The sequence below is a fragment of the Tetrao urogallus genome (genome assembly GCF_951394365.1).
Source record: "Tetrao urogallus genome assembly, chromosome: 3".
Lineage (NCBI taxonomy): Eukaryota > Metazoa > Chordata > Aves > Galliformes > Phasianidae > Tetrao > Tetrao urogallus.
In genome coordinates this window covers 784,977-802,912 of record NC_136815.1, presented here as the reverse complement: position 1 = coordinate 802,912, position 17,936 = coordinate 784,977, and the positions used below count along the sequence as shown (strand labels likewise).

Below are 17,936 nucleotides of genomic sequence, written 5' to 3'. Positions count from 1 at the left end.
CATGAGTGACACAGAGACGTGAGCTCAGTGCATGAGGTGCCTTGCAGGGTGCAGGTGTTTGGTGTCAGGGTGTGGGCGCAGGCCCTTAGCAGGGGTAGCGGGCTCTCGCGCCGTTGAAGCAGCCCAGGCCTCCGAAGCCGAAGCCGCCGGAGGAGATGGACACTCCCTGGGCGTTGAGGGCGCTGCCCACGGCAGCTGATGCGGAGGATCCGACGGCGGTGCTCTGGGGGAAGGAGCTGAGGATGGGTCCCGGCAGGGTGACCACGACGGTGGAGGGCTGGATGACGACTTGGGAGTCCTGGCACTGCCTGACACAGGGCTCGTTGCAGCTGTTAGCCAGCGGGGTGGGTCCGCAGGGGCGGCAGAGGTCGTAGCAGGACATGGCTGTGGAGTGGAGGGTCTCTGCAAGAGAGGGTGTTGGGTGTGAGGGGGGTTTTGTGGGTGTAAGGAGCTGTGCTGCGGTGACCAAGGGAGAAGGGAGAAGTGGGTTCAGGTGCAGGGAGTGTGGCAGTGGGGTGGTGCAAGATCTGGGGGCAGAGGAGTTGTGGAGAACTTGGCCAGGTGGGGCAGGGATTGATGGAATGGGGTTGCAGGCTCACCTGGAGGTTTCAGAGGAGAAGGTGTCAGGAGAGTGGTGTGAGGGAGCGAGTCCCAGGGCCGGCTTTTATGCTGCTGTGTGAGTGCCTGAGGGCTTGGAGAGAGCCTCTGCGCATGGCAGCATTGTGCAGTGAGCAGCTCTTGCGTGCCAGAGCCTGGCCAGTCATGAGGTGGGGTGTGTTTGCCTTCCCACAACACTTCCTTTTCGTTTCCTCGTGTTGTGGTTTTGATCCTTTGACCAGTGTCGGCACTTTTGAGTGTGACGGGAGTGACGAGGAAGGCGCATCTCTTGGAAGATGTTGGAAGGCTTGTGCAAAGCTTTGGAGGAGTGATGTGGTCTCGTTAGTGATGCCATTGTGTGCTACTCATGCAGTCGTGTTTGTGGCCACTTTGTGAGGTGCGGACCCCATTCCAGGCCTCCTTAGAGGGCTGTTCTGTGATTCCCGTGTGCGTTTGGCTTGAGACGCTGCTAGTTGCACTGCACTGCACTCCCTGCCTGCCTTCTTCTGAATTTGCTTTCCTTGAGCTTAGTGGTTGTCTTCTTCATTGGGTGTGCTGTGTCAACACCTTGATTCCGGTTTTGTTTTGAAAATTGTGTTTTGGAGCAAGGAGGCAGGCTTTTCTGTGCTGTTTCAGCGTCTGGCCATCCATGATGGTTTTAATACATTTAGACAGAGGAGTGCAATGTCTGGAGTTGAGATGTTGGGGTCGTTTATTGGTGGGTGTGTGAATGGATGAAGCAGCCATGAGCCCCTTCATGACCTCTTCTGGAGAAGATGGAGCAAAGTAGAGAGAGGGGCTGTTGAATGGGATGTGCCTAGGTGTGTGAGGCCTGCTTTCCGGGTGTGAGGCCGGAATGCTGAGGAAGCTGTGTGCAGTGGGTTGAGTGGAGGTCCACAGAGAAGATCAAAGGAGTGGAGCGCGTTTACTGTGAAGAAAGGCTGATGGAGTTGGGCTTGTTCAGCCTGGAGAGGAGTTGGTTCCAGGGAGATCTGACGGTGGCCTTCCAGTACTTGAAGGGAGCTTACAGGCTGGGGGAGGAATCATCTTTTTACATGGTCTGCTTGCAAAAGGATTTTTTTTTAAGGATTGAGAAGAAATTTGGTTTAAATGTAAGGAAGAACTTCTTGACTCGGGTGCTGGTGAGGCCCTAGCACAGGCTACCCCTTCAACTTGTGCGTTGTGCATCCCTGGGGTCATTCAAGGCCAGGTTGGATGGGGCCCTGTTGGGAGGCCGTCGGCCCACAGAAGGGATGATGATGAAGATCCCTTCCAACCTTCACCGTTTCGCATTTGTATAATGGTATGATTTGAGGCTGTGTCCCATGCCACGCTCATGCAGAAGCTGAGGCAGTGTGGGTTAGACAAGTGGAGAGCTTCCGAGGTGGATGGAAAGCAGCTGGTGGAAGGCCTGGTCCCAGAGCCTTGTGATGGAGGGCAGCAAGTGTAGTTGGAGGTAAGTTCCTCCTGCTTACCAGTGGACTGTTAAGGATCTCCTCTCCATGCTGCGTACTACTCTTGCATCGCGTAGTGTTGCGTGTCATCTGTTATGAGTTGCTCTTCCAACAATCTGCCTTTTTGCCTACCTGAGGACGCGTCCATTTGGCAGTGGTGGCACGTTCCAAGTGAGAGTACTGGAGGGCAGAGGAGGGATTTGGCACGTTGTTGTCAGAGGATGCGGAAGATTCTGTGTCCAAAGCACAGAAAAGGAGTCAGCGAGGTCATGGCTTGGCACTTGTGCAATATGGTTTGTGCCTTTGTTGTTAGAGGAGGTGCCAATTGCAAACAGCCGTGGAAGCCTGGTCTGGGCATTCTGGGTGTCCCAGATCGGAGAAGATGGCTCTTCCCTTTCTGAAATGAATACCCATGTCATTCCGCAAGGGATCCTAATAGGCGTAATTTCTAAGGATTTCTGCCAAGATTTTCCTAGTTTTTCTGCATATGGCTCTGGGGAAAGCGTGTGGCACAGAGATAGGCAAAGACAGTAAGCGTTGAGTGAACTGTTGCCTCACAAGTCCAACTCAAAGTCTTTTTTCAACTGTGGTTCTGCACCAGAGAGCAGTGGGCATGGAACAGGCTCCCTAAGGCAGTGCAGATGCACCATGGCTGCTGGATTTCAAGACACGTTGGGCAATGCCTTCAGATCCACCGTTTAATTTTGAAGGAGCACGTTGTGGAGGCATGAGTTGGACTCATATGTTTGTTGTTCAGAATGAGGGTTTCAGTAATTCCTCGGTGAACTCTGAGGACGCAGTGTCTCGTGGGCTGCAGACCTGAGTTGTTTGTGGGGGTATTTGCATCCCAAATGGTAAGGGAGTGTGTCAGGCTGTCCGTAGTGAAGAGAGTAAGAGTTCTTTGTGTTGTTTTTGGGCGTGTGTAATTCTTGGATTTGTGGAGATCAGGAAGGTTCTGCATGAGTTGAATGAACCTGTAGAGTTGCACCCATGAGTGGTGAGGGTCTGCTGTGTTGACCATGCTGACGTCAATTACGTTAGAAGGATCAGTGTAATGAGAAGCGGTTTCTGTAAACTGTATGAGACTCTTGCTGTTCCCATCTTAAAGTAGTGAAGAATGAAGACGGATGGAACTTCATCCTGGTCGGCCTGACATTAGTCCCGGGGAAGGAGGTGGTGGAAATCCTCCCCGAAAGTACAGCCATGCTCAGAATGGCTCAGAAGTTGTTGGAAGTAGAGAACAAAGTTGCACACGCCCACCTCAGATTTTCGGCACTGAAGTGATTAGTTACGTGCATGAGGGGGTGAAGTGACATTTGATGCCTTTGTCTTAAGGAATGGCTTTGAGGCTTCCTCCCATGACATGCTTTACAGGCAAACTGTCAGCAAACTGCTCAGGTAAGTAGATGCTGAGATGTTCTTAGAAGTGTCTGAAGGCAGGGATCTGTTGGTGTGAGAGGAGTGACAGAGACCTGATGTGGTGAGTTCAGAGTTGTCCAGGCCAAGACGGGGAAGTGAATGAAAGGGAAGTGAACAGAATGACGTTCAGTGTCTTCACCAAACGCCTGAGTGCGGGGACTGGACGTGATTGTGGACAGCCTGCTATTGCTGACTGTGCTTGAGCGGGGCTGTTGCTCTGTAAGAAATCAAGACGATAGCACAAAAAGAAAAGATTCTGTGACCATGTTTGTTGTAAATATGAGTGAATCTTGCCCAGGTGGAAAAGGAATCAAGTGTGTGCTGACCCAGGGGTGTTGTAGGAGAGAGCATGGGCAGAAGAGCGTCAATGTGGCCAAGACTTTATTAGTGTAGGAGTAGATAATGTATTATGTGCTGAAGGGCATGTGCTAGGCAGCAAAGCTCTTGTTGGAGACACGGTTGCAAGAGGAGGTGTTGGGGAACCTTTTGTAGCAGACCTGATGGTTTCTAGAGCCATGTCTTTGTAGTGGGTGAAGTGGAAAGGGCATTGTGCAAACCACAATGAAGAGGAGGAATCTGAGGCTGACGTGCAAGAGAACTTTATTGAGGGAAAGACACTAAAAGGAAGGATGCACTTGGTGATCGCCAAGTGGAAAGAGCACAATTTGAAGTGCGAGGACAGAGGAAAGTTTAAGCGGCCATGTTTCCAGGCAGCCTGGTCTGATGTTGTTCCATGCTTCCCTGTTTCGTGCGGTGAAAAGAAGAGCCATAGCTGGTGAGCCCATTTGGCATCAGTGTCCCAGAGGTGCCTGGTCAGTGCGTGAGGCGCGTTGCAGGGTGCAGGTGTTTGGTGTCAGGGTGTGGGCGCAGGCCCTTAGCAGGGGTAGCGGGCTCTCGCGCCGTTGAAGCAGCCCAGGCCTCCGAAGCCGAAGCCGCCGGAGGAGATGGACACTCCTTGGGCGTCGAGGGCGCTGCCCACGGCAGCTGATGCGGAGGATCCGACGGCGGTGCTCTGGGGGAAGGAGCTGAGGATGGGTCCTGGCAGGGTGACCAGCACAGCAGGAGGCTGGATGACGACTTGGGAGTCCTGGCACTGCCTGACACAGGGCTCGTTGCAGCTGTTAGCCAGCGGGGTGGGTCCACAGGGGCGGCAGAGGTTGTAGCAGGACATGGCTGTGGGGTGGAGGGTCTCTGCAAGAGAGGACGTTGGGTGAGTGCAGGGTTTTGAGGGCTGAGTGAAGCAATGGCGTTGGGTTCTCAGGCAGCAGGGAGGCCTGATTAGGGGTTGTGGGGAGCATGACAGAGAGGAGGTGGAAGGGCTGCAGAGTTTGGGGTCAGAGTAAGGTATGGAGAGTTAGGCCTGGTGTGGGGGCCAAAGAAAGGCAGCGGAAGTTTCAGGCTCACCTGGACGAGCTGAGAGGAGAAGGTGTCAGGAGAGTGGTGTGAGGGAGCAAGGCCCAGGGCCGGCTTTTATGCTGCTGTGTGAGTGCCTGAGGGCTTGGAGAGAGCCTCTGCGCATGGCAGCATTGCGTGCAGTGAGCATCTGTTACGTGCCTATGCTTGACCAATGATGACACGATGCGTTGTTGTCTTCCGAAAATGCTGCCTTTTCATTTCCTTCTCTTGTGGTTGTATTCCTTTGACCCTGTTGGCAGTGTTCACGTGGGACTGGTATTTGAGTCCATACATGCTGAAAGTGTGAGTGGTGGGTGGGTATCAGGAGTGAGGTCACCGTGTGGCACTTGTGGTGGTGGTTTGTGGCTGTGTTGTGAGGTGTGTACGCCATGTCCTGGCATCCTTGTTAAGCTGCTCCATGCCTCAGTGCCTCTTGGGCTTTATTGCCACTGGAATTGCATTCCCTCCTTCCTTGCCTTTGTCCGACGTGACAAAGCAGTCTTCAGCCCGTCTCCCTCTCCCCCTGGGAGCGCTGCCTGCTCAGGTGTCTGCTGGCCCTGGTGCGTACAGAGGTGCAGCTGCAGAAAGGGGGCTGCCTGCTGTGCGCCTGGGGTGGACAACCAGAGCAGGATGCTGTCCGTGTGGGGCTGTGTCAGAGCTGACAGGGCTTTTGGAGTTGGGAGTACTGCCTTAGTCCCAGAAAGGTCCCAGTGTCCTCTCTCTATGCCACCCTTATCGGGGATCATCCAGATGGAAGCCTGGGCTTTGGTCTGACACAGTGCCATCTGGAGTTCCCTTTGTGCTGCCCGGTGGGATGTGGGAAAGATGCATGCTGCCGGTTGCTGGGTCAAATGAAGAAGTTGTGCCCCTGGGTGTGCAAAAGTCTACAGGACCTGACAAGTTTCTCGCACAGATGCTGAGGGACGTGCCTGATGTCTTTGTAAGGCCCTTTTCAGTTGACCCTGTAAGGTCCTGGTGAATCAAAGTGATTCCTGAAGAATGGGAGAGACTCATCTCCCTCCTGCGTTCAAGAAATGAAGAAGGAAGCTGAGAGAAACTTCAGGCTGGTTGACCTGATGTTAGTCAGTGGGGAGGAGGTGAAGGCAATCCTTGCAGAAAGCAGTGGATGTACAAAGCCACCTCAGTTTCCTGTACACTGAAGTGATGTGCCTGGTGGATGACGGGGGGCCGTGACAGTTGATTGCCTTGCCTTTAGTAAAGGCATTGAGGCTTCCTCCCATGACGCGATCCCAGAGAAACTGTCAAAGAGGACGCAGGGGTGGGCTTGAAAGTGGCTGAATGCAGCGGTGTGGTGAAGTGCCCCGATTGTGTCAAGGCTCAGTAGTAAGGCCAGCAGTGTTCAGCGCCTGCATTAAAAAGCTGGGCGATGGTAGAGATCCCAGTGAGTTTGCAAATGGTAGAAGACGGGAAGGAGCAGCCGATGGCCCAGGTGAATAGTCCTCGTTTGTGAAGGATGTGGAGAGGCTGGGTTGTGTGTCACAGGGGGACATCCAGAGGCAGCAGGAGGGGACAGTGAAGTCCTGCAGAGGGGAAGCAGTAACAGGGAGCAATGGAAATGAGAGGGTGGCAGCCAGCTTTGCTGAGGAGGACCTGGGTTTTGCTGTTGGCGAGCAAGGTGATGGTAGGGCAACAACGCAGCCGTGTGACAAATGAGTTCATCGTTCTCCAGAAGGCCATTGGGAAGAGCATCGCTAGCACGCTGGAGGATGCACTCTTTTTTTTCTGCTCAGTGCAGGTGATTCAAGTTTACGTTCCGAGGTGGAAGACAGACATGGATATGGTGGAGCAGCTCCAGTGCAGGGCTGATGGGCCTGGAACTTCCTTACGATGTGGAGAAGCTGAGACAGCAGGCAGTTTTGAGTCGGGACACAAGGATACTCTTGGTAGATCTTATCCTTGCGTATAAATCCCAGATGTTAGGGAAGGATGAGAAGAGAGCCAGCCCTTTTGCATGACCGTCTGCTGCCAGAAGAAAGGACAGTGGACAGCACTGAATTTGAACCTTGCTTGTTAGAGAAAGGAAGCTTTTTGCAGTGTGAGGGGGGCAAGCAGTAGAACCGGTTATCCAGCAGAATAATTGGTGTAGTCCCTGTCCTTTGAGGTACTGAAAGTATGGGCAGTGTTCCCTGTCTGACAGCTGTACCTGAGTGTGCTTGAGCGGGACAGTAGGACGGCGTGGTCACTACAAATTCTTTAACAGGTAAAGGATTCTGTGTCTATGTTTTTTTGGTCATTATAGGAGCCTCCTGCTGGGGTGTGCTGCCAGGGAGAGGTTGTTTCAGAGGACATGGGCAGAAGGGCGTTGGTGTGCCCAAGAGTTTGTGTGGGCAAGCATGGATGTTGCGTGATGTGCTGGAAGCCCAGTCGCTGCCCCAACTGTTCTTGCTGGTACCATTTGTGGCAGGGGAGGTCATGGGGCCCCCTTGGTCCCATCCGAATGGCCTCTAGAGCCGTGTCTTTGGAATGGGAGAGGTGTGAAGAGCATTTGCTGAAGAAAGGATGGAGAGAATTCTGAGGCTGGTGTGCAAGAGAACTTTATTGAGGAAAATACATGAAAGGAAGGAGCACGAAGACTGAAAGCCATGGCTTTAAGTGCATGTAGCATAACCATCAGCATCAGTGTAGAGAAAGAAAAGGATTTAGAGAAGTACATTCAAGATATTAAATTTTTCAGAGGCCCTCCTTGTAAGCAGTGTTGTCAGGTCCCGTTCCCTGCTTGCTTCTTTGTTATGACGAAAGAAGAGCCATGGTTGAAGAGCTGCTGATGCCATGTGCTGTCAGTGACCCAGCGGTGCCTGGTCAGTGCGTGAGGTGCCTTGCAGGGTGCAGGTGTTTGGTGTCAGGGTGTGGGCGCAGGCCCTTAGCAGGGGTAGCGGGCTCTCGCGCCGTTGAAGCAGCCCAGGCCTCCGAAGCCGAAGCCGCCGGAGGAGATGGACACTCCCTGGGCGTCGAGGGCGCTGCCCACGGCAGCTGATGCGGAGGATCCGACGGCAGTGCTCTGGGGGAAGGAGCTGAGGATGGGTCCCGGCAGGGTGACCACGACGGTGGAGGGCTGGATGACGACTTGGGAGTCCTGGCACTGCCTGACACAGGGCTCGTTGCAGCTGTTAGCCAGCGGGGTGGGTCCCCCACTGCAGGGGCGGCAGAGGTCGTAGCAGGACATGGCTGTGGAGTGGAGGGTCTCTGCAAGAGAGGGCGTTGGGTGAGTGCGGTTTTTTGAGGGTTGAAGGAAGCAATGGCGTTGGGTTCCCAGGGAGTTGGGTGTCGTGATGTGGAGCTGTGGGCAGTGTGGCTGTGGGGATGCAGGAAGGTTGCAGGGGTTGGGGGCAGAGGTGTTGTGGAGAGCTGGGCCAGTTGCGCTGGGTGAAGGAGGGCAGCAGGGTGCAGGCTTACCTGGAGGTTTGCAGAGGAGAAGGTGCCAGGAAGAGTGGTGTGAGGGAGCGAGTCCCAGGGCCGGCTTATATGCTGCTGTGTGAGTGCCTGAGGGCTTGGAGAGAGCCTCTGCGCATGGCAGCATTGTGCAGTGAGCAGCTCTTGCGTGTCAGAGGCTGGCAGGTCATGAGGTGGGGTGTGTTTGCCTTCCACAGCTCTCTCTTTTCATTACCTTTTGTTGTGGATTTGATCCTTTGACCTTGTCGGCAGTTTTTAAGGGAAAATGACTATTTTGTTGCATTTACTTGGAAGGTGTGTCTCATGATGGTGGTTGGGAGATGCATCTAAGGCATGGAAGAGTTGTGGTCTTAGGAGTGAGGTCACTGCGTAGCACTGATGTAGGGTGGTTTGTGTGGTGCCTTGTGTGGTGAGGATCCCATTTCGTGGCATCCTCGCAGGCTGCTCTGGGCTTTGCAAGTGCGTCCGGCATGAGACCCTTGTGTGGCATTTGCTCCCTGCTTGCTTTCGCTACCTGTCCCTTTCCATGTGCTTTGCCCTTCTCTTTCCCATTGGGTGTGCTTTGCAGACATCTGGGTTCCTCTAATCTGTCAAGGTTTGATTTGGGAACTGGTTTCCTGCGTCTTTGGTGTAGTTTCAGCGCAGGGCTCTGTGTGGGGACTGTGGCTTATTTAGGCAGAGGAGGGGGTTTGTGAGGTCAGGACACAGTTGTCTCAGGCGTGGTTGAGAGGTAGCAAGCCCTGAGCAGAACGGGAGGGTGCTGGTGATGAAGGCTGAAGCAGGCGCTGTGGGATCCCTGTGGAGTCGAATGTCAGTTGGCTGAGGCCGTTTCTCTGCATGGCCTTTGATGGTTGCCGTGAGGATTTGGAGATTGCACAGGGAAATTGGAAGCATGCATGCTACGTGGAGATGCAGCCGTGAGCCACTCCTGGCCATGTGGTCAAGCACATGGCTGAAGGTTGCAGGCCGTAGAATGATAGAATGATAGAATCGCGAGGTTGGAAAGGACCGACAAGGTCATCTAGTCCAACCGTCCTCCCACCACCACTGCTACCACAGGCCCCTAAATCATATCTCATGCCCCCGTTCAGCTGAGGTGAGTGCTCTGTGGCTTGCTGCTGAGGTGAATAGCGCTTGTTGCTAAGGGAGATGAAGAGAAGTAGGGTGGACGTGCTCAAGGCTGTGAGGTCGGCCTGGTTCTACCCATGAATGCTGAGGGAGCCATGAGATGTCCTTGCAAGGGCGCCGTCATTTGTCTTGGAGAGGTCAGAGTGCCTGGGAGGGGCTTGTGATGTGCGGGCCAGAGCTCATAGCCCTGCTGTCTTGAAGGAGAAGGAAGAAGGAAGAGTGGCAAAATAGATATCTGTGGAAGTGTCCTGTGCCGCTGGGGAAGTGAAGAGGAAATCCCGGACTGTGTTGCCATATGCCAGAGGAAGAAGAACATGATGGGGAGTGCTCAATGTGGATAGCTGTCATGGGATTCCCTCCGACTGGCTAAGAAGTGGTGGGAATAGAGAGCACGAAAGGGCAAACCTACCTGCGTTTTTCTACTTTGAAGTGAGCAGCTTTGCGCATAAGGGCGTGCAGTGCCTTTGCCTTTAGCGAAGGCTTTGAGGTTTTCTCCCTGGATGTGCTGATGGGCAAAGTGTGTGCGATCTGTACAGGGAAATGGATGCTGAGTTGGTCTGTAAAGTGGCTGACCACAAGGGTCCGGAGGTCTGAGGTGAGTAAAACAGAGTCGTGATGTTGTGAGTTCGTAGCTGTTTTGGCCAAGACTGGGAAGTGAGGCCAGTGCTGTTCAGTATCGTCATGAAAAGCCCGGGTGATGGGAGTGGAGCTGACTGTGGACAGCCTGCTATTCCTGACTGCACTTGAGCAGTGCAATTGGACTATTTCCCTTTCTTTGCAGAAGATAATAGGTGATGAGCAGAATGCCATCTGCTAGCCACCAGTGCTCTTGTTGACAAGGTGACGTGGTTGCAAGAGGAGGTCGTGGGGCCTCTGGGACCCAACACGATCATGTCTAGAGCCATGTCTTTGTAATGGGTGAAACGGAAAGAGCATTAAGCAAAGGAATGAAGAGGAGAAATGTGCTGCTGGCATGCATGAGAACTTTATTGAGGAAAACACGCTGAAAGGAAGGATACACTTGGTGATCGCCAAGTGGAAAGGTCACGATGTAAGGTGCAGAGACAGGAGGAAGTAAGTGCACTCATGTTTGCAGACGGCATGTTCCGAGGGTGTTCTCTGCTTGCTTGTTTTGTGCCATGAGAAGAAGATCCATGGCTGGTGTGGCCTTGTGCCATGAGTGACACAGAGACGTGAGCTCAGTGCATGAGGTGCCTTGCAGGGTGCAGGTGTTTGGTGTCAGGGTGTGGGCGCAGGCCCTTAGCAGGGGTAGCGGGCTCTCGCGCCGTTGAAGCAGCCCAGGCCTCCGAAGCCGAAGCCGCCGGAGGAGATGGACACTCCCTGGGCGTTGAGGGCGCTGCCCACGGCAGCTGATGCGGAGGATCCGACGGCGGTGCTCTGGGGGAAGGAGCTGAGGATGGGTCCCGGCAGGGTGACCACGACGGTGGAGGGCTGGATGACGACTTGGGAGTCCTGGCACTGCCTGACACAGGGCTCGTTGCAGCTGTTAGCCAGCGGGGTGGGTCCGCAGGGGCGGCAGAGGTCGTAGCAGGACATGGCTGTGGAGTGGAGGGTCTCTGCAAGAGAGGGTGTTGGGTGTGAGGGGGGTTTTGTGGGTGTAAGGAGCTGTGCTGCGGTGACCAAGGGAGAAGGGAGAAGTGGGTTCAGGTGCAGGGAGTGTGGCAGTGGGGTGGTGCAAGATCTGGGGGCAGAGGAGTTGTGGAGAACTTGGCCAGGTGGGGCAGGGATTGATGGAATGGGGTTGCAGGCTCACCTGGAGGTTTCAGAGGAGAAGGTGTCAGGAGAGTGGTGTGAGGGAGCGAGTCCCAGGGCCGGCTTTTATGCTGCTGTGTGAGTGCCTGAGGGCTTGGAGAGAGCCTCTGCGCATGGCAGCATTGTGCAGTGAGCAGCTCTTGCGTGCCAGAGCCTGGCCAGTCATGAGGTGGGGTGTGTTTGCCTTCCCACAACACTTCCTTTTCGTTTCCTCGTGTTGTGGTTTTGATCCTTTGACCAGTGTCGGCACTTTTGAGTGTGACGGGAGTGACGAGGAAGGCGCATCTCTTGGAAGATGTTGGAAGGCTTGTGCAAAGCTTTGGAGGAGTGATGTGGTCTCGTTAGTGATGCCATTGTGTGCTACTCATGCAGTCGTGTTTGTGGCCACTTTGTGAGGTGCGGACCCCATTCCAGGCCTCCTTAGAGGGCTGTTCTGTGATTCCCGTGTGCGTTTGGCTTGAGACGCTGCTAGTTGCACTGCACTGCACTCCCTGCCTGCCTTCTTCTGAATTTGCTTTCCTTGAGCTTAGTGGTTGTCTTCTTCATTGGGTGTGCTGTGTCAACACCTTGATTCCGGTTTTGTTTTGAAAATTGTGTTTTGGAGCAAGGAGGCAGGCTTTTCTGTGCTGTTTCAGCGTCTGGCCATCCATGATGGTTTTAATACATTTAGACAGAGGAGTGCAATGTCTGGAGTTGAGATGTTGGGGTCGTTTATTGGTGGGTGTGTGAATGGATGAAGCAGCCATGAGCCCCTTCATGACCTCTTCTGGAGAAGATGGAGCAAAGTAGAGAGAGGGGCTGTTGAATGGGATGTGCCTAGGTGTGTGAGGCCTGCTTTCCGGGTGTGAGGCCGGAATGCTGAGGAAGCTGTGTGCAGTGGGTTGAGTGGAGGTCCACAGAGAAGATCAAAGGAGTGGAGCGCGTTTACTGTGAAGAAAGGCTGATGGAGTTGGGCTTGTTCAGCCTGGAGAGGAGTTGGTTCCAGGGAGATCTGACGGTGGCCTTCCAGTACTTGAAGGGAGCTTACAGGCTGGGGGAGGAATCATCTTTTTACATGGTCTGCTTGCAAAAGGATTTTTTTTTAAGGATTGAGAAGAAATTTGGTTTAAATGTAAGGAAGAACTTCTTGACTCGGGTGCTGGTGAGGCCCTAGCACAGGCTACCCCTTCAACTTGTGCGTTGTGCATCCCTGGGGTCATTCAAGGCCAGGTTGGATGGGGCCCTGTTGGGAGGCCGTCGGCCCACAGAAGGGATGATGATGAAGATCCCTTCCAACCTTCACCGTTTCGCATTTGTATAATGGTATGATTTGAGGCTGTGTCCCATGCCACGCTCATGCAGAAGCTGAGGCAGTGTGGGTTAGACAAGTGGAGAGCTTCCGAGGTGGATGGAAAGCAGCTGGTGGAAGGCCTGGTCCCAGAGCCTTGTGATGGAGGGCAGCAAGTGTAGTTGGAGGTAAGTTCCTCCTGCTTACCAGTGGACTGTTAAGGATCTCCTCTCCATGCTGCGTACTACTCTTGCATCGCGTAGTGTTGCGTGTCATCTGTTATGAGTTGCTCTTCCAACAATCTGCCTTTTTGCCTACCTGAGGACGCGTCCATTTGGCAGTGGTGGCACGTTCCAAGTGAGAGTACTGGAGGGCAGAGGAGGGATTTGGCACGTTGTTGTCAGAGGATGCGGAAGATTCTGTGTCCAAAGCACAGAAAAGGAGTCAGCGAGGTCATGGCTTGGCACTTGTGCAATATGGTTTGTGCCTTTGTTGTTAGAGGAGGTGCCAATTGCAAACAGCCGTGGAAGCCTGGTCTGGGCATTCTGGGTGTCCCAGATCGGAGAAGATGGCTCTTCCCTTTCTGAAATGAATACCCATGTCATTCCGCAAGGGATCCTAATAGGCGTAATTTCTAAGGATTTCTGCCAAGATTTTCCTAGTTTTTCTGCATATGGCTCTGGGGAAAGCGTGTGGCACAGAGATAGGCAAAGACAGTAAGCGTTGAGTGAACTGTTGCCTCACAAGTCCAACTCAAAGTCTTTTTTCAACTGTGGTTCTGCACCAGAGAGCAGTGGGCATGGAACAGGCTCCTAAGGCAGTGCAGATGCACCATGGCTGCTGGATTTCAAGACACGTTGGGCAATGCCTTCAGATCCACCGTTTAATTTTGAAGGAGCACGTTGTGGAGGCATGAGTTGGACTCATATGTTTGTTGTTCAGAATGAGGGTTTCAGTAATTCCTCGGTGAACTCTGAGGACGCAGTGTCTCGTGGGCTGCAGACCTGAGTTGTTTGTGGGGGTATTTGCATCCCAAATGGTAAGGGAGTGTGTCAGGCTGTCCGTAGTGAAGAGAGTAAGAGTTCTTTGTGTTGTTTTTGGGCGTGTGTAATTCTTGGATTTGTGGAGATCAGGAAGGTTCTGCATGAGTTGAATGAACCTGTAGAGTTGCACCCATGAGTGGTGAGGGTCTGCTGTGTTGACCATGCTGACGTCAATTACGTTAGAAGGATCAGTGTAATGAGAAGCGGTTTCTGTAAACTGTATGAGACTCTTGCTGTTCCCATCTTAAAGTAGTGAAGAATGAAGACGGATGGAACTTCATCCTGGTCGGCCTGACATTAGTCCCGGGGAAGGAGGTGGTGGAAATCCTCCCCGAAAGTACAGCCATGCTCAGAATGGCTCAGAAGTTGTTGGAAGTAGAGAACAAAGTTGCACACGCCCACCTCAGATTTTCGGCACTGAAGTGATTAGTTACGTGCATGAGGGGGTGAAGTGACATTTGATGCCTTTGTCTTAAGGAATGGCTTTGAGGCTTCCTCCCATGACATGCTTTACAGGCAAACTGTCAGCAAACTGCTCAGGTAAGTAGATGCTGAGATGTTCTTAGAAGTGTCTGAAGGCAGGGATCTGTTGGTGTGAGAGGAGTGACAGAGACCTGATGTGGTGAGTTCAGAGTTGTCCAGGCCAAGACGGGGAAGTGAATGAAACGCCTGTGTCAAAGCCTTTGACACTGTCTCCCACAGCATTCTCCTGCAGAAGCTGGCAGTCAGAGGCTTGGATGGGTACACTCTTGGCTGGGTAAGGAGCTGGCTGGAGGGCCGGGCGCAGAGAGTGGTGGTGAATGGAGTCAAATCCAGCTGGCGACCGGTCGTAAGTGGTGTTCCGCAGGGGTCGGTGCTGGGCCTGTCCTCTTCAATATCTTTATAGATGACCTCGATGAGGGCATCGAGTGCACCCTCAGTAAATTCGCAGATGACACCAAATTGGCTGGAAGCGTGGATCTGCCTGGGGGTAGCGACGCCCTACAGAGGGATCTGGACAGGCTGGAGAGCTGGGCTGGAGCCAATGGGATGAGTTTCAACAAGGCCAAATGCCGGGTCCTGCACTTCGGCCACAACAACCCCAGGCGACGCTACAGGCTTGGGGCGGTGTGGCTGGAGGACTGCGTAGAGGAAATGGACCTGGGGGTATTGATTGATGCTCAGCTGAACATGAGCCGACAGTGTGCCCAGGTGGCCAAGAAGGCCAATGGCATCCTGGCTTGCATCAGAAACAGTGTTGCAAGCAGGAGCAGAGAGGTGATTGTTCCCCTATATTCAGCACTCGTCAGGCCGCACCTCGAGTACTGTGTCCAGTTTTGGGCCCCTCACTGCAAGAAAGATATTGAGGCCCTGGAACGTGTTCAAAGAAGGGCAACGAAGCTGGTGAGGGGTCTGGAACACAGGCCATATGAGGAGAGGCTGAAGGAGCTGGGAATGTTCAGCCTGGAGAAGAGGAGGCTCAGGGGAGACCTTATTGCTCTCTATAACTTCCTGAAGGGAGATTGTAGTGAGCTGGGGGTCGGCCTCTTCTCTCGTGTCATTAGTGATAGGACCAGGGGGAATGGTTTCAAGCTACGCCAGGGGAAATTCAGGCTGGACATGAGGAAGTATTACTTTTCAGAAAGGGTGGTCAGGCACTGGAATGGACTGCCCAGGGAGGTGGTGGAATCACCGACCCTGGGGGTGTTCAAGGAAAGACTGGATGTTGCGTTGAGGGACATGGTTTAGTAGGAGCTATTGGGAATAGGTGAACGGTTGGACTGGGTGATCTTCTAGGTCTTTTCCAACCTTAGTGATTCTATGATTCTATGATTCTATGAAAGGGAAGTGAACAGAATGACGTTCAGTGTCTTCACCAAACGCCTGAGTGCGGGGACTGGACGTGATTGTGGACAGCCTGCTATTGCTGACTGTGCTTGAGCGGGGCTGTTGCACTGTAAGAAATCAAGACGATAGCACAAAAAGAAAAGATTCTGTGACCATGCTTGTTGTAAATATGAGTGAATCTTGCCCAGGTGGAAAAGGAATCAAGTGTGTGCTGACCCAGGGGTGTTGTAGGAGAGAGCATGGGCAGAAGAGCGTCAATGTGGCCAAGACTGTATTAGTGTAGGAGTAGATAATGTATTATGTGCTGAAGGGCATGTGCTAGGCAGCAAAGCTCTTGTTGGAGACACGGTTGCAAGAGGAGGTGTTGGGGCCCTTTTGTAGCAGACCTGATGGTTTCTAGAGCCATGTCTTTGTAGTGGGTGAAGTGGAAAGGGCATTGTGCAAACCACAATGAAGAGGAGGAATCTGAGGCTGACGTGCAAGAGAACTTTATTGAGGGAAAGACACTAAAAGGTAGGATGCACTTGGTGATCGCCAAGTGGAAAGAGCACAATTTGAATTGCAAGGACAGAGGAAAGTTTAAGCGGTCATGTTTCCAGGCAGCCTGGTCTGATGTTGTTCCATGCTTCCCTGTTTCATTCCCTGAAAAGAAGAGCCATAGCTGGTGAGCCCATGTGGCATCAGTGACCCAGAGGTGCCTGGTCAGTGCGTGAGGCGCGTTGCAGGGTGCAGGTGTTTGGTGTCAGGGTGTGGGCGCAGGCCCTTAGCAGGGGTAGCGAGCTCTCCCGCCGTTGAAGCAGCCCAGGCCTCCAAATCCGAAGCCGCCGGAGGAGATGGACACTCCTTGGGCGTCGAGGGCGCTGCCCACGGCAGCTGATGCGGAGGATCCGACGGCGGTGCTCTGGGGGAAGGAGCTGAGGATGGGTCCCGGCAGGGTGACCAGCACGGCAGGAGGCTGGATGACGACTTGGGAGTCCTGGCACTGCCTGACACAGGGCTCGTTGCAGCTGTTAGCCAGCGGGGTGGGTCCCCCACTGCAGGGGCGGCAGAGGTTGTAGCAGGACATGGCTGTGGGTGGAGGGTCTCTGCAAGAGAGGACGTTGGGTGAGTGCAGGGTTTTGAGGGGTGAGGGAAGCAAAGCCGTTGGGTTCTCAGGCAGCAGGGAGGCCTGATTAGGGGTTGTGGGGAGCATGACAGAGAGGAGGTGGAAGGGCAGCAGAGTTTGGGGTCAGAGCAAGGTATGGAGAGTTTGACCAGGTGTGGGGGCCAAAGAAAGGCAGCAAGGGATTCAGGCTCACCTGGACGAGCTGAGAGGAGAAGGTGTCAGGAGAGTGGTGTGAGGGAACAAGGCCCAGGGCCGGCTTTTATGCTGCTGTGTGAGTGCCTGAGGGCTTGGCGAGAGCCTCTGCGCATGGCAGCATTGCGTGCAGCGAACAGCTTTTGCGTGCCAATGCTTGACCAGTGATGACACGATGCGTTTTTGTCTTCCGAAAATGCTGCCTTTTCATTTCCTACTCTTGTGGTTGTATTCCTTTGACCCTGTTGGCAGTGTTCACGTGGGACTGGTATTTGAGTCCATACGTGCTGAAAGTGTGAGTGGTGGGTGGGTATCAGGAGTGAGGTCACCGTGTGGCACTTGTGGTGGTGGTTTGTGGCTGTGTTGTGAGGTGTGTACGCCATGTCCTGGCATCCTTGTTAAGCTGCTCCATGCCTCAGTGCCTCTTGGGCTTTATTGCCACTGGAATTGCATTCCCTCCTTCCTTGCCTTTGTCCGACGTGACAAAGCAGTCTTCAGCCCGTCTCCCTCTCCCCCTGGGAGCGCTGCCTGCTCAGGTGTCTGCTGGCCCTGGTGCGTACAGAGGTGCAGCTGCAGAAAGGGGGCTGCCTGCTGTGCGCCTGGGGTGGACAACCAGAGCAGGATGCTGTCCGTGTGGGGCTGTGTCAGAGCTGACAGGGCTTTTGGAGTTGGGAGTACTGCCTTAGTCCCAGAAAGGTCCCAGTGTCCTCTCTCTATGCCACCCTTATCGGGGATCATCCAGATGGAAGCCTGGGCTTTGGTCTGACACAGTGCCATCTGGAGTTCCCTTTGTGCTGCCCGGTGGGATGTGGGAAAGATGCGTGCTGCCGGTTGCTGGGTCAAATGAAGAACTTGTGCCCCTGGGTGTGCAAAAGTCTACAGGACCTGACAAGTTTCTCGCACAGATGCTGAGGGACGTGCCTGATGTCTTTGTAAGGCCCTTTTCAGTTGACCCTGTAAGGTCCTGGTGAATCGAAGTGATTCCTGAAGAATGGGAGAGACTCATCTCCCTCCTGCGTTCAAGAAATGAAGAAGGAAGCTGAGAGAAACTTCAGGCTGGTTGACCTGATGTTAGTCAGTGGGGAGGAGGTGAAGGCAATCCTTGCAGAAAGCAGTGGATGTACAAAGCCACCTCAGTTTCCTCTACACTGAAGTGATGTGCCTGGTGGATGACGGGGGGCCGTGACAGTTGATTGCCTTGCCTTTAGTAAAGGCATTGAGGCTTCCTCCCATGACGCGATCCCAGAGAAACTGTCAAAGAGGACGCAGGGGTGGGCTTGAAAGTGGCTGAATGCAGCAGTGTGGTGAAGTGCCCCGAATGTGTC

General features: G+C 53.7%; 5 pseudogenes across 5 annotated transcripts; all 5 read right to left on the bottom strand.

The window, feature by feature from the left end:
- Positions 1–85: 85 nt before the first annotated feature.
- On the bottom strand, positions 86–722 carry LOC306944664 (feather keratin 1-like; annotated as a pseudogene). Its single transcript has 2 exons — positions 600–722; positions 86–402 (listed from the first exon to the last, which is right to left on the bottom strand). The product of its transcript is annotated as a feather keratin 1-like (transcript).
- A 3,622-nt stretch (positions 723–4,344) lies between these two features.
- Positions 4,345–4,992, bottom strand: LOC306945066 (feather keratin 1-like; annotated as a pseudogene). The gene is made up of 2 exons: positions 4,875–4,992; positions 4,345–4,661 (listed from the first exon to the last, which is right to left on the bottom strand). The product of its transcript is annotated as a feather keratin 1-like (transcript).
- A 2,754-nt stretch (positions 4,993–7,746) lies between these two features.
- Positions 7,747–8,404, bottom strand: LOC306944583 (feather keratin 1-like; annotated as a pseudogene). The gene is made up of 2 exons: positions 8,280–8,404; positions 7,747–8,069 (listed from the first exon to the last, which is right to left on the bottom strand). The product of its transcript is annotated as a feather keratin 1-like (transcript).
- Positions 8,405–10,664: 2,260 nt separating this feature from the next.
- Positions 10,665–11,301, bottom strand: LOC306944568 (feather keratin 1-like; annotated as a pseudogene). Its single transcript has 2 exons — positions 11,179–11,301; positions 10,665–10,981 (listed from the first exon to the last, which is right to left on the bottom strand). The product of its transcript is annotated as a feather keratin 1-like (transcript).
- Positions 11,302–16,077: 4,776 nt separating this feature from the next.
- Positions 16,078–16,380, bottom strand: LOC306944630 (feather keratin 1 pseudogene; annotated as a pseudogene). Its single transcript has one exon. The product of its transcript is annotated as a feather keratin 1 pseudogene (transcript).
- Positions 16,381–17,936: the final 1,556 nt, after the last annotated feature.